The sequence below is a fragment of the Lactuca saligna genome, chromosome 6 (genome assembly GCF_052625555.1).
Source record: "Lactuca saligna cultivar CGN05327 chromosome 6, ASM5262555v1, whole genome shotgun sequence".
In the NCBI taxonomy this organism is placed as follows: Eukaryota; Viridiplantae; Streptophyta; class Magnoliopsida; order Asterales; family Asteraceae; genus Lactuca; species Lactuca saligna.
Window position 1 is genome coordinate 133,263,044 of NC_136422.1, and position 15,094 is coordinate 133,278,137.

The 15,094-nt window shown below is 34.0% G+C and overlaps 1 long non-coding RNA gene across 3 annotated transcripts; it reads right to left on the minus strand.

Moving 5' to 3' along the window:
- Positions 1-8,736: 8,736 nt before the first annotated feature.
- LOC145002053 (uncharacterized) lies at positions 8,737-13,578 on the minus strand. Of its 3 annotated transcripts, none has more exons than XR_013661790.1 (3): positions 13,400-13,578; positions 13,196-13,337; positions 8,737-9,733 (listed from the first exon to the last, which is right to left on the minus strand). It is a non-coding gene; the product is annotated as an uncharacterized LOC145002053 (long non-coding RNA). The 3 variants fall into 3 exon arrangements; XR_013661789.1 differs by having other exon boundaries at positions 8,737-9,567; positions 9,664-9,733; positions 13,196-13,578; XR_013661788.1 differs by having other exon boundaries at positions 13,196-13,578.
- Positions 13,579-15,094: the final 1,516 nt, after the last annotated feature.

The following is a 15,094-nucleotide window of genomic DNA, read 5'->3' on the forward strand; positions in this document are numbered from 1 at the left end:
TTATATGTATGCTAGTTGTCTGTGTGACCTTGCATGTGTGTGTGTGTGTATATATATATATAGATATACATATATATATATATATATATATATATATTTATGTCAGACGGGGCCTGATGAGGGAGTTGGGCGGGGCCCATTACATGATACAAACATATATGTTTCGAGCAGGGCCCGTTGCTTGCTAGGCATGGCCCATTGTATATGTGATATGTATGGTATGAGGTATTTTGGGAAACTCACTAAGCTTCGACCTTTTGGTTTTCAGTTTATGGTTTAGGCACTTCCGGATCAAAAGGGAAGAGCTCGGGGTGATCAAATCGCACACAGCATGATTTCCACCTTATTTGATTTTAGATGTATTGGGATGACTGATTGACATACTCTGATTTTCCTTTATGGTTTTATGAACATGTTTGGTTGATGGTTTTATTATTATGAAAACGAAATTTTTAGTTTAAAATTTTGGGACGTTACATCGATGTTGGCTTTTGATAGTTAAGGAGTGGTTTTGTATCCTTGTAAAAGCTTCTTGAGTTGTTATATGTGTGGCTTTGCTTGAATGTATTTCTTTGAAGCTATAGGGTTAATAATATCGAACCTTTTCATCATCTATATGTTTATGAAAAGCAAGAATCGTGTAAATTGTCTTGAGTAATCGATACATGATTTTTGAAGGAAGGTGGTCATCTTTCTAGTTTACTAATTCAAAATGTTGGAAGTTTCATGGATTATTATTGTATGGACTGATATGAACATAAGTATATAATGGGGATATGAACTACTGATGGAGCAAGAAGCTAATAAAGTACTTGGGAGAGCTTTAAACACGCTTATAAATTATTCAAGGCACCCATTTTCTGATACACTAGTTGTCGTCTCACCTTTATTATCTGTTTTACGACTTGTATTTTGTTAAAAGATTATTTTGGTGGGCATTCATTTCTTAAAGAGGTGGCTGACCAAGGGTCAGTGTATGGAAAAATAGATATGTCATGTGCTTGAGTGTGTAACACCCGCGTTCCAGATTGGTTAAGCCTTTTGTCGTCAATGACTAAATATGGAGTTTTGAAGAAAAATCTATGACACGACGTGGTGCAAGGATGCCTACAACGTGGCCATACTAGAAAGGAACATGCGTTTTATGGAGCCACCATGGCATGGCCTAAGGCCGCCACGACGTGACAGCTGTTCAAGCCCAAGCCCACATATTTTTAGACTTGTTCCAATATTTAAGCATCTTAACCCCCATTCTAGGTCATCTTCTTCAACCTCCATCCCTTCATTTAGAAACCATAGCCTCTCTTCCATTGAACTGAGCTTGGTGGCTTGATCATGAGGTTAATGTCTTCTTTTGGTGAAACTTGAAGAAGAAAGAAGTTCATCTTGGTGCAAGGAATCAAGGAACAAGCTTGGACCCAACATCTTCTCCATATTTCTGAGATATTGGAGGTATAAAGTTCGTCTCTTGACATTTGTGTTTTTTGTTCAATGTTTGAGCCATTTTTGGATGTTTTGGTCCCATTCTTGGATGCTCTTGGAGTTTGATGAACTCCAGAGCTTGATATGGTTTTCGCGTAGTCTTAAACTTTTGAGTTACTGAGAAAAAGGTCTTAACTTGATTGTTCTTGATTCCATGTTTGAGTTTTGGTCATATTAAATGCTTATTGGACTTAAGGCTAATGATTTTACCTTTGGATGAGGTCCTAATGGATAAAGTTGGAAACTTTATCCATTAAGTCAATGAGAAGGAGTAGATCTGAAGTTTTGGATTTAGATATGTAAGGATTAAGTTCTTAGTGAAGAGATGGCACTTCAGGTGGTTTCCTACGGTGTGGCGAAGGTGACTACGATGTAGCAGAGTTTGAAACCTAGATTGTTTTGTCCTGGCATGGCCACACCGTGGCCAAGGAATGCCACAACGTGGTAATGGTCTGCATGATGACTGTTTGACTTTGGTTGTTGACTGTTCACTTTTTGACCAGTTTGACTTTTGGTCAAACTTGAGTAGAATTGAGCATTTAGCTAAGGATTGATTCGGTTTGGCTTTAGGAAGCTTAGGTTGGTTGTTATCTTGTTAAGGTGGCAGTTAAGCTTTTAATGGGTAGTTCATGTGAGTTTGCTCACTATACTATAGGACACTAGGATTATATATGTTTGTAGTCTTTGTGACTCCTGTTGTATGTGTTGTATACATGTGTGCCTATTTGCTATATGTATATAGGGTGAAATAGATCAGGGGTAAAATAGACCTAGTACAGCCTTGTGCTGACATATTAGTTGAAATAGACTTGGAGGTGAAATAGACCTGGTACAACCTTGTGTTGACATATGAGTTGAAATAGACTCATGGGTAAAATAGACCCGGTACAGCCTTGTGCTGACATATGAGTTGAAATACACTTGGAGGTGAAATAGATCCGATACAACCTTGAGTTGATGTATATGTATGGTATTTGGTATTTTGGGAAACTCACTAAGCTTTATGCTTATGGTTTTGTGGTTTAAACATTTTCAGGTGCTTCCAATTTTAAAAAGAATAGTCTGGTTTGCTCGCACTGCATTCCCTGAAGATTTATTCAGCAATGATTATTTATGATTTTATTATAATGTTTTGAGAATACTTTTACTCTAATCGTGTTTTAAGATAATGTATGAATGGTTTTGACTTATTTAAAATGAAATTTTTACTCGGTATTTTTGGAATGTTACAAAGTGGTTACAAAAGTGTCTACTTGGGATTAGAAAGCTAGTAGTTTATTGATGATGTAATTAGCTCTTAGGTTAACTAAACATATTCTATCATTGTGATTTTGATTATTGTATAATTATCTTTCTATATCAGTTCATGTGTATATGAAGACTGTGCATCTAGTTTTCTCGATGTCAAGCTTGTGAATCATGTTCTTCTTTTTAGACTCTAGTCAAGATTTATAAATTCATAATATTTTTGTATCTGATCATGTTGCTATTAGTGAAAAGAACTCTCAAGCATTTGTATAGAAAACCATGTGGTCCATCTATGCTTCACATTTACTTCTCTACACGTAATTTGATCATTTCTTTGCTTTTTTCGTGACACGCCGAAGAGAACACATGTTGTGTTGATGCCATGATATTTCAGGGTTAATAATATAGCTCAGGTTGAATTTTGTTGCTTCTTCCGCTAATTTTAGCTCCGTGTATGTTGACTTTATGAGGGATATGTAAATTCCCAATTTACAACGTTTCTTAGTGCTAAGCCTATAAAATGTGTCATGACATTAAGTCATAACTTACCAAGAAGTGGTCTAACACAAACCATTGTAAACATATTTAGAAGATGGGTGTTACCACTTACCAAAGTTATATCATACAAAACAACAAGCAAATAAGAATTACAAATGATCATAATTAGGAGTCTATATGAAAACTCCACTCCGTTTATCTTCCAACATTCTTCAAGTAATCCATAATTCTAAGTTCCTACCTTTTGAATTCATGAGACACATGACATTTAAAACAAACTATATATAAGAGGAATGTCTTATGAGCTATATGAGTTTTAGACTCTACATGTAATAGAATTTGAAATGATATTTCGATGGCCTAATATTTCAAAAGAATGTATGATAAACTCTTACATATTTCAAATTTTAAGCATTAAATTATAAAACACAATGCTTAATCTTAACTTTCACAAGAAACTTTACTAAAAAACAAGCTTCAACTTTCAATGAAGCTTTTATATACAAAACAATCACATGAAACTTCTATCTAGTAGCAGTTCTACTTCAAGACTCATAAATATTGTTCAAGCAAAGTGGTCCAACAAGGCAATACCAATCTTGTGGAAACTACTATCAGAATAAATGGTGGTTTATTTATTTATGAAAACGATCAGGTATGTGAAGCATTTGCCAAGTTTGTTATCCAAGAAACACTTCCATTTGATCACTTTGACAACACTCGGCTTACAAAAATAATCAAAATGAACTTGCAACCTCAATATAACACTTTAAGTCATACTACTTTTGGATGTGATGCAATTATGGACTTTCGGTCCAAGCAAAATCCAAAATAGTAGGTTTTGCAAACTATAATAATTCATTGTTTTTTACTTGTGACATTTGGACCGCCTCCCATGGAAATGCCAAATCCTGTCGTTCGCACATCGGTTTCACCCTAAATATTGGCTAATGTTGAAATAGAGGAGTACATTCTTATATATATTAAAGATGACCATCTTTAGGAATAGTGAACTTGGCAAGTGTTTGTCACAAATGGTCCCCTGATTATCATTTAGTTGTTGTTTTCGTTTTGTTTTTTTACCTGGGCATTTTATGGAAATATTTACATTCTTTTGTACACGTGTCGAACATCGGTTTGCTTAAATTATATATTATCCACATACCAATGACAGAGGTAGATGAGAGTGAACTTGATGAGTTTATACAAGGGATATCAACTCCAATTATAAAAGTACCAAAATAGATGACGGTGAATTTGAAGAGTTAGATTATAAATGTTTGATTTCACGAAGATGACCAATTTCAAGACTATAATAGCTAGAATTTTCAATTTCTATGTTTTTTTATGTAATTCAAAGTTCAAACTATGTTTCTTCTTATTTTGTATTTTAAAACATGATATAATAAATGTATTTATTTGGTTGGAGTAAATTTTGAATAAAGAAAAATAGATTTTTTTCTAGTTTAACCTAAACTGATTTTTTAAAAGACCGGTTAATCCACAACTGAAATTGGTTAGACAGATTATCCCTTTGACGACCAAAAGACCGATCAAAAGCAGTTAGACTGTAACGCCTGGATACTAGTATGTATTTAATTTATTATTTATTAGCAACTCGACGTGTTGGAAGCTCCAAACTCATCGATTAGATATTATAAGGGCCGCGTAAATAAGTGACCTACTCGACGAGTTGAGAGGCCTCAACTCGACGAGTAGACCGACTGGGATGAAACCCTAATTTCCAAGGTTTTGTATTGTATTTAAAGGACTTAATCTTCCCTCACCAGCCCCTCATCATCCTCCCTAAACCCTAAATCATATTGTGAGCTCCTTGTTGAGAAAGTAGAGGTTTTGAGTGGATTTTTGTGTGTTCTTGTGCTTGGTGAAGGACTTGGAAGAACTAGAAGGTCATTAAGCTTGAGGAGAAGCATTAGATCTGGGATCTTGCCCGTCTTTGGCAACTTTCTGAGGTAAAAAGTCTCAAAATTGATGCTTAATGGCTTAGATCTCTCTTAGTCTTGTTTTATGGATCTTTTTGACCCCATTGTTGGATCATGAAAAACCTTCATAGTCCTGATGCTAAAAACTTCCATTCTCGGTGTTATTTGGTCCTTAGATTCATAAAAAGTGTCCTAAACCCATTCATGCCTAAGAAAACACCATATCCATATAAATAGGTTGCTATATCTCGAGATTGGGTCCATTTGAGGCATGCAAAACCATCAAGTTGTCGACTTTATAGATGTATGTCATTGAAACAATGTAGATCTATATTCTGGAACCTTGGATCTGAGGAAAGAGCTTAATAGATTAGAACTATGAGGAACGCGACAAGTTCATAGAGGAACTCGACGAGTTGGGTCGAACAGTCTCGATTCTGTGATAGGGAAGAACACGATGAGTTTATATAAGAACTCGACGAGTAGGCTCGCGAAATCACAATTCTGTGATTCATGGGAACTCGGCGAGTTCAAGGGAAAACTCAACGAGTTGAGTCAACTGGGAGCGTTGACTTTGACTTTGACCTGGACTTGACTTTGACCATAGTTAACCCTAAGGGTTTATAGGTATGAAATGGTATCTAAGGGGTTATTTTGATTCAGGGAGTGAGTAGAGATGATTCCCGAGCAGAGACGTTTCGGCTAGCATCCGAAATTTGAGGTGAGTTTCCTCTTATATGAACAGGTCGAAGGCACCAATGTCGGGTTGTATATGTATGTTAGTATGTTCCGGACTAAGTTCCGATGCCAAACAGTGCCCTATATAGGTTTATATGTTTTCGGATTTCAATCCGATGTCGGGCGGTGCCTGAGGAATGTTTGTATGCTTCATGTCTTCGTAATTCTTGTATGTGTCTATATTGTACGTTTCCAGATTATGGTCTGATGTCGGGCAATGCCTGAGGAATGTTTTTATGTTTTCAGATTTCGGTCTGACGTCGGGCGGGGCCCAATGTATGTTTATATGTTTATGTTATGTGATTATTTAGGTGTATTTATTGATATGTTATATGTATACCGAGCTTTACTCGATGCCGGGCGGGGCCCGATGATGGACTATGTCCGATGCTGGATAGTGTACGATGCCAGACAAGGCCCGCTAAAGGGGCGGAGCCCACTATATGTTTATATGAGATTATATGATTGTGTGTATGCTATGTGGTAGTTTGGGGAGACTCACTAAGTTTCGTGTTTACAATTTTCAGTTTTGGTTTCAAGTACTTCCGGTAGCAAGGGGAAGATGTGACAACCCGAAATTTTCATTTGTACGAACATCATCTATTCAATAGAAGCTAGTCCAATTTCTGTAAATTTCAGACTTGTCCGAACAAGTTTGTGTACATTAGGGTTTACATTTCTGGACGTATCCAGAGAATGGATTCTCCTGTAATTATGAAACTTGAACATTGTAAGTTTCACAATGTTATAGTCCGACTTCCGGAATAAAAATATTTTCTGCCAAAATATTCCAGGACTATAAATAGTTTTCTGAACTAAATTAATTCATTATTCACAATTCCAACTAGAGAAAAGCCAATTCTCTCTGACGGATCTTCAGGTTTTCATCCCGGATTGTGAGTCTACTTTCCTAAACGTGTTTTAATACTTGTTATATGCTTTATAACATCATTTATATGTCCAAAACACAAGATCCGTGAGTTTACCGCCCAAGAACGTTCTTGGGGAGTAAACTCCAAAACGGAGCCAAATGGCTTCCTAGTCCCGATTCCTTGTTAGACAACTTGTTTAGGGGTTAGGGTATGATCTTTATGGACCAAAAAGCAGCCAAGAAACACAAGTTATTGGAGTTTACGGCCAAGGAACTTTCTTGGGCCGTAAACCCCTTTTTAAGGGACAAACATGCCCTAACTTGCCTCCTTGAGCCTAAGGACTTTAACTACTACTACTTGTGCTTAGTTTGGACTTCAAAACACTTCAAAATGATAGGATTATAGGAGTTTACGGCCAAGGAAGGATCTTGGGCCGTAAACCCCTTTTTGTAGGGTAAAAATCATTCCAAGCACACCATAGGCCTTAAGACAATTTACCTTGCATACTTGGGACTAGAATGGAGAGTAGAACACATAAAAACCACTCCTTGAAAGGAGTTTACGGCCAAGGAACATATCTTGGGCCGTAAACTCCAAGTGATGCCCCAAAAGTGTGCCTCTTGTCCCCATTAGCCTTAGATAAATTCATGGAAGCCATCCTTGATGTTTAAGAGCCTCCAAACAATTAAAAGCCATCACCCCATAGGAGTTTACGGCCGTAAACTCTAGGGTGAGAGGACTTTAGGCCGAAAACTCCACTAAGGAGTATTCTAGAGCCTTAAACTACTTCATATGTTATTCCAACAAAGCTAGGAGTGATCTAGGATCAAGATAGCACCATAAAACACCCAAGACCACCCTTTGAGGAGTTCACGGCCATAAACCCATGAGTTTACGGCCGTAAACTCCAAGGCGTGGGGTTTGTTGGGTGGTGAACTCCTATGCAAGGCCATTTGATGTATCAAACCCTTTTGCCTTGTCCCGTAGCCACTTAGATGCAACCATTTGAACCCTAAACACTCATAAAAGTGTTTACATGTTTCCTAAGTGTCTTAACTTATTTATTTAAGTTATTATTTGTCTAATTAGTTATATATATGCTTATTATATGATAACTAGGCTCGTGCGAGTAAACAAGTCTCCGTTTGCCACCTAGCACGGTACCCGACACTACAATTCAAACGACTCACCACAAGTGAGTTCATACCCCTTGAATCAACCTTTGAAATGATTTTAAATGTTTTAAATACTTTATGGGGGGAATACAAGTCAAACACTTATAGTTATTGCTTCAATCACATGTGATTGCATTTAATCACATGTGATTAATAACTAGGAAAACAACGATTTTTACCAATGTTCAAACTGTTTATCAAACTGTTTCACTTCAAATGTTTTACAAACTCTTTTTACTTAATCAAATGCTTTTATATAACTTTTTTTTTACTTCTTATAAATTGAATGCCCATATATGTATATATATATATATATATATATATATATATATATATATATATAAGTAATGTTTAAAGGGCTTAGGAAGGCCATCCGCCCTATTTCCTTTTCGCGCACTGAGATGTGGTCTGGTGGGACTTCGGGTGACCATCCGAAGGTCGTTTCAACATTAGTTATATATCATATATACATGTATAGACATAAAAGTACTTCCATATTCATATTTATCAGTACATCAATAGTTAGTTACCATCGGGGTAACACAATACATATACATATACTAGAAACAATACATGTACAATGATGCTAGAAACAATACATATACATCTACTAGAAACAATACATATACATATACTAGAAACAATACATATACAATGATGCTAGAAACAATACATATACATATACTAGAAACAATACATATACAATGATGCTAGAAACAATATATACATATACTAGAAACAATACATATACAATGATGCTAGAAACAATACATATACATATACTAGAAACAATACATATACAATGATGCTAGAAACAATACATATACACATACTAGAACAAGAAACAGTACATATACATGAATACTTTATTATTGTGATTTAAATCGGAGCATGACTTAACTGTCATGGCTCGAGTTGTAGCCAGAATTCTCTTGAAGGGAGAGCGTGAGTTTGCGTATAGATCTATATTGGATTGACAATCCTACACCTTGCTGCTAGCTACAGCCGGACCTGCAGGTCTGCGGGTGCTAAACGTCATTCTGTTATTACGACCATTCATTTGTCGTTGTTACTAGTCGATAGCATGGTGCAATTTATCACGTAATGCCTTAATATAAATCCGGTTTAAGGTAGTTAGTACCGCAGTAGTTCTTATAATACAAGGCTACAGTACTACAATAATTTACCCATTACATATTTTTAGTGATAATCTCACTTAAACGTTTATGTACAAACTATATTTTGTTAAATGATAGTTACATTTGGGAAATTACCCACTTTTACATCAAATGAGCATACAAAACAGTTAAGCCTTGGTAGAAGGCTACTTTAATAGAAAATATAGGTTTTTCTGAGAGATTCAAACTTTTACAAATAATTGCAAATCTTTACGTACATTTTACAAACTTATACTTTATACATGTTCAAACATTTGGATGACAAATACCGACACAAAAATACTTATGAACTCACCAGCTTAATGCTGATAAACTCTTTCAAAATAACTTGTATTCTCAGGTCATCAGTAGACAGGTACCGAGGCCAGCTTTTGAGAAGATGGAGCGCATTCAAGACTCATCTTATTATTTTGATATACGTTATTTTTGGTGTCTATAATGTACAGAACACGCTTGTATTAAAATTATATATTTAATGCAATGGATGATGTTGTTTGCTTATTTACATTTACTATGTTGTGATACTTACATGACATCCTCCGCCCCAGAACGTTTCCGCCGTTCTTGGTTTTGGGGTGTGACAGAAGAGCTCGCGATGACTAAATTCCACACACCATGATGTTAGTCTGGGATGTTACTCTGATATATATATATATATATATATATATATATATATATATATATATATATATATATATATATATATATATATATATATATATATGAACAAATTGCACGAATGGTCCTTTAAGTTTGTAATTTCTGCCTGAAGTAGTCCCTACGAAAGTTTTTTCCCTCAGATGGTAACTACGGGCATAACCTTGAACGCAAACGGTCCTTGGGTTGGATGTCCGTCTGTAGCAACGTTAACATACCCCCATGTGCCTTGCACATAAGGGTATTTTAGTCATTTCACCTAAAAGGATTGTTTGTGTAATTTACTCTTTTATTTTCTTAAATATATTTCCTTTTTATTTAAATTTTTAAAAAGTAAAAACAAATAAAGAGGTCTCTCTCTCCTAGACCCCACCTCACATCCTATTCTTCCCCTTTTAATTTTCATCCCGTTTTTACATCTTCAGAGAGATTTGAGAACCAATGAAGCTAGGGTTCCCTTGATTAGTTCTACCCCCAAACCCATTTCGATTCTGATGCCAACAAAAAAGTCACAAATCTTCAGTGATCAAACCAAATCTACAAAGAATCTAATGAAATCAAACTTCAAATCAAACCTGATGCAAAATATTTCGATCATACATGATGCTTCAATCATTTTTGCTTCAACCGGCGTTGGACTTTCAGGCAACTGAGGGGTGGTGGGAGATGAAGTCATGACCCAGAGTTTCGGGAGCAATGAGGGTCGTGATAATTGAGTGGCAGGTGCACAGAGCCTGAATAAAAACACCTCAGCCGCGCCGATTCTGCAAAGGGTGTCGTCGATGTTTCCCCTAAAAGGGTGTCTTCCAGATTATTGTAATGATGGGAAACAAAACTAGAGGATTTAAGGAAGAACTTCTGGGTTCTTAGATGAACCAACTCTAAACCCATAAACAAAATCAATTTGTGTGTGTTACTAATAATAGTTTCTGGTATGGAGTTTTCTTCTAGAACATCTTGTTTTTTTTTTTTCTTCTTGATGGAGCTCTTTTACGGGTTATTTTTTTTCTTTTGAGTCATCTTCTTCTCCATCAGATGTATTTTTTGCAAGTTTTCTTCTGAGACTGCCACAATGGCAACACTACTACACAGTCTAACATCTGAGAATTTTACAAGATTTATTGAGGGATTGAAGGCAAATTCGAGTGACACATATATACAGAGATGTTCTTGAGTTTATGAAGATGTTCTTCGTTATATTTTTTATTCCTCTTCCCTTCCAAAATGAATTTGCAGATCAGAAATTGATTGAGATCAAGTTTAGGCACCGGTTTCAAATAAGAAATCGATTTAGGTCAAATTTAGGATTATGTTTCATAACAGAAATCCATTCAAGTCGTGGTGAAGGGCAGTTCATCAGATCCGAAACAATGATTTTTGGGTTCGTAAATGTGTTCTGGAAATATCAAGAAAAAATACATTTTCTGGGTTCCTGAATGTGTTCTTGTTCTTGAAATCAATAAAAAACCATTGATTTTGAGATTCATGTTCTTGTGTGCATTTTAGGTGAAATGACTAAAATACCCTCATGTGCAAGGCACATGGGGCATGTTAACGTTGTTTTAGACGGACATCCAACCCAAGGACCGTTTGCGTTCAAGGTTATGCCCGTAGGTACCATCTGAGAAAAAAAACTTTCGTAGGGACTACTTCAGAAAAAAAATTACAAATTTAAAGGATCATTCGTGTAATTTGTTCATATATATATATATATATATATATATATATATATATATATATATATATATATACTAGCAGCGTACCCGCGCAAAGCGGCGGGGCATGTAAATTCTTTCGGTGATATGTTTCCTCTACAAAAATGTTATGTTACAAATGAAAGTACATGTCGAAGACAAAATAATCAAACTATGGTGTTATTTGGGAGATGAAGTCATTTTTTATTCCTAGACGGTGGACTTTATAGCAGAGAAGGGAACAAAGAGGTATATGCGATTGGAGATATATTTGAATCAACATGTTAAATTTAAGGATATCTAAAATGATTCAAAATTTGAATGAATCCGGGATTTGAAGAAACCATATCAAATTGTTGAGAAATATAAGGAGATTTGATGATAATTATTTGAATTCAAAATGTGGTTAAAATTTAATATTATTTTATTAATGGTTACTTGTACTATCAGCTTCATCATTTGGACGTCTTAAAAAAATATTATTATTATAATCAATCTATTTTTAGAAATAGTTAGATTTCTTTTATAAGATAGTAAAGATATATATATATATATATATATATATATATATATATATATATATATATATATATATATATATATATATTTGACATGTGTTTTGATATGGATATACTGATTTTGATGTTTCGAGATAATATGGTTTCTATTCTGATAAATGATTTTTGGTAACTATGGTTTATTTAATGATTTAAAAATAAAATTTTTAGTTATAATTTTTGAGATGTTACACTAATTTTAACAAAAACCGATTAAAACCCAAATCTCTTTAAGATAAAAACCGTTTTGGTTTAAACCGGTAAATGTCCACCTGTAGAGGAGACTACACCCAATAAGCTTTCTTCAGCCCATACTATAAGTGGCATAAAGTCCGTGAACTCAATGGCCAACCCAGGATATGCAGCCAAAGTTTTTTTAAAAGAGGTTTTATAATAACAAATTGTTTTCTTTTCTTTTTTTTTTTTACAAAAGTTGCATCATTTTAATTTCATCATATATCCTTAGCATAATTCTAATTCACTTGTTTGCATCGATCTACACTTGAATCATACAAATAACATATCACTCGATAACTCGAACCATTGAAAAACTGGAAATCAACAAAATCTTTAAAAAACCAGATGTCCGAACAGAAGCAAGTTGGAATTTGATTTGAAGCAATTGACAAATCTACATATGAATCCAACCAAATCGAAGTGAAAAAAAGAAAAAAAAAAAAAAAATCTATAGATTTCTACACAGATCCTTGACATGATTCAAAAGTCATATTCGCATCAATATCAGATCTACACGAATCCTAAAAAATCAGATCATCCCAACAAGTTGAAGACCCGAAAAACAACAAAATCTTGAAAAAAAAAATTGAAAGCAGGAAGAGAAGCAGTTAAATATGAATTGAATTAATCAAGAAATCTACACTCGAATCTTACAAAATCTGAGAAAAATTGGATTCTACAGATTTCTCTACAGATCCTTAGCCAAATCCAAATTTCAAATTTATGCATTAATTACAGATGAATTCCACAATAGCAGATCAATCGAACGAGTTTGAAGAACCCAAAAGCAACACAACCAAATACTAATACGAATATTTGAAGAAAAGCAATCGGAATTTCAATCCAAGCAATTGAATTTCGAAGATAACAAAACCTCAATATCGAAACCAAATCTTCAGAATATAAAAAAGCTTACTTGATTCGAAGACGATAAAGACTAAGGCACTGTATGACATTAAACCGACTTGTATTCCCTCTATACCATTGAAATGCGTTTCAATTCATCAACAAAAAGCAAATATATATCATAATTTCATATCGAATTCATCTACATCCTCCTGTTAACAAGGGAGATTAGTTTTTACAAGAGCCAAAATGTTAAGAGGTGAAAGTAAATTACCTGAAAGAGTGAGGTTGAAAATAGAAATAAAGATGGTTTCCTATAAAGTGACATTTTAGCCATGGCGTCAGGATATGAAAACGATAGGTAAAGACCGATGACTTGGTCCATACACCTGAAAGCCAGAAGAGCAACAGCTGGCCTGGATGTTATTTATCAGAGCATGAAGCTACTGTTCTATACCGCGTCACTTTAAATACCCACTATAAAGTCTTATTTAACTTTATATATATTTAGTTATATGTTTCTACTTTGTATTATAACGAATATATTATATGTAAAATTAGATATTTTGAGAATTTTTTTATTTTAGGTACGTTATTATTCTAAAATAAATATGTATGGATATATGATATATGGTTTGTGATCAATGGATTCAATTACCAAATAAAAAAGTTTATTGTGTTAATTAAGTTTTTACTTAAGAGAAATTAAATTGCCTCCTACCTTTTATTCCTACAATTATTCCTACCCACTAAAATTATGACAAATCACCATTCAATTTAATTGTATTTGATATATTCCTAATATAGTCTTAATAATTTAGTTTAAAAAATATGGAAAGATGATACTTGTCATAATTTTATTGGGTAGGAACATTTGTAGGTATAAAAAGTAGGAATCAATTTAATTTCTCTACTTAAAAATCGGATTTAAATTTGTTAGAGGATAATTACTTGATATGATAATAAACTATGAGTCTATAAATAATATATACATTTAGTTATTTTTTACATGTTTTCCCACTGAACTGATATGAGTTGTTTATAATCTATTATTTTGATTGGTAATAGCCGGTTTTGGCAACTCTGATTTATACAACAAGTCTTTGATTTTTGTTTTTTCAATCGACGTCATTTTTTGAGTTTATGAGGTAACACTTGTGTTTGTGGATAATCAGCTCAAGTTAAATTTTCGAGTATAAGAATATAAGATTTATTGAATGCCCTAATTATGAGGTAATATGTTGTGTTTCGTATACTTTTGAAACATAAATTTTGATTTTGAACTATGTTGTTTCCTTTATGTACATGATTCGTCTCCGAAGGATTGCAATTATTTTAAATGGAGCCATCATTTCCTATCTATTGTCTACTGATTATTACAATGTATATGTGTGTTTATAAGCGACATTTAAATTTGAAGAACAAGTATAATTTTTGAAAATAATTGGAAAATATGAGTGCACTCCATTGTATGTTTTTTAAAGTTGACATAAATATCGATTACACACTATTTATGCTCAAAAACAGGACTTCCTTTGACGCCTTAGTTAGTCCCTAATTCACAAGGATGTAAATAACATCATGTGAAATACAACAATGAAAGAACATATATCTACTCCTCACTAAGCAGTTAGGTAAAACATTTCCATTTATCTTTGTGATGTAGAGCATATTGAAGCATTTATAAGCAAATATGGAAGAAAGGAAAATGAGGCCAATAGAATCTAAACTTAAAACGAGTGTAACTTTTGATCTATAAGGAATTTTGAGGTGTGTGATACATCATCGGAAAGATATGGATTGAATTGCCTTCAAATTGTGAATGATCCATGTATATCATATATTCCAACCATTTTGAACACCTTAAAACATTCATGACGTCTCTGAAAGTAGTTGCCAGTGGGGTTTATATAAACACCAAATTCCATAACATAACAAAAAGAAGGTAAAATACTACAGTCCATTTCTT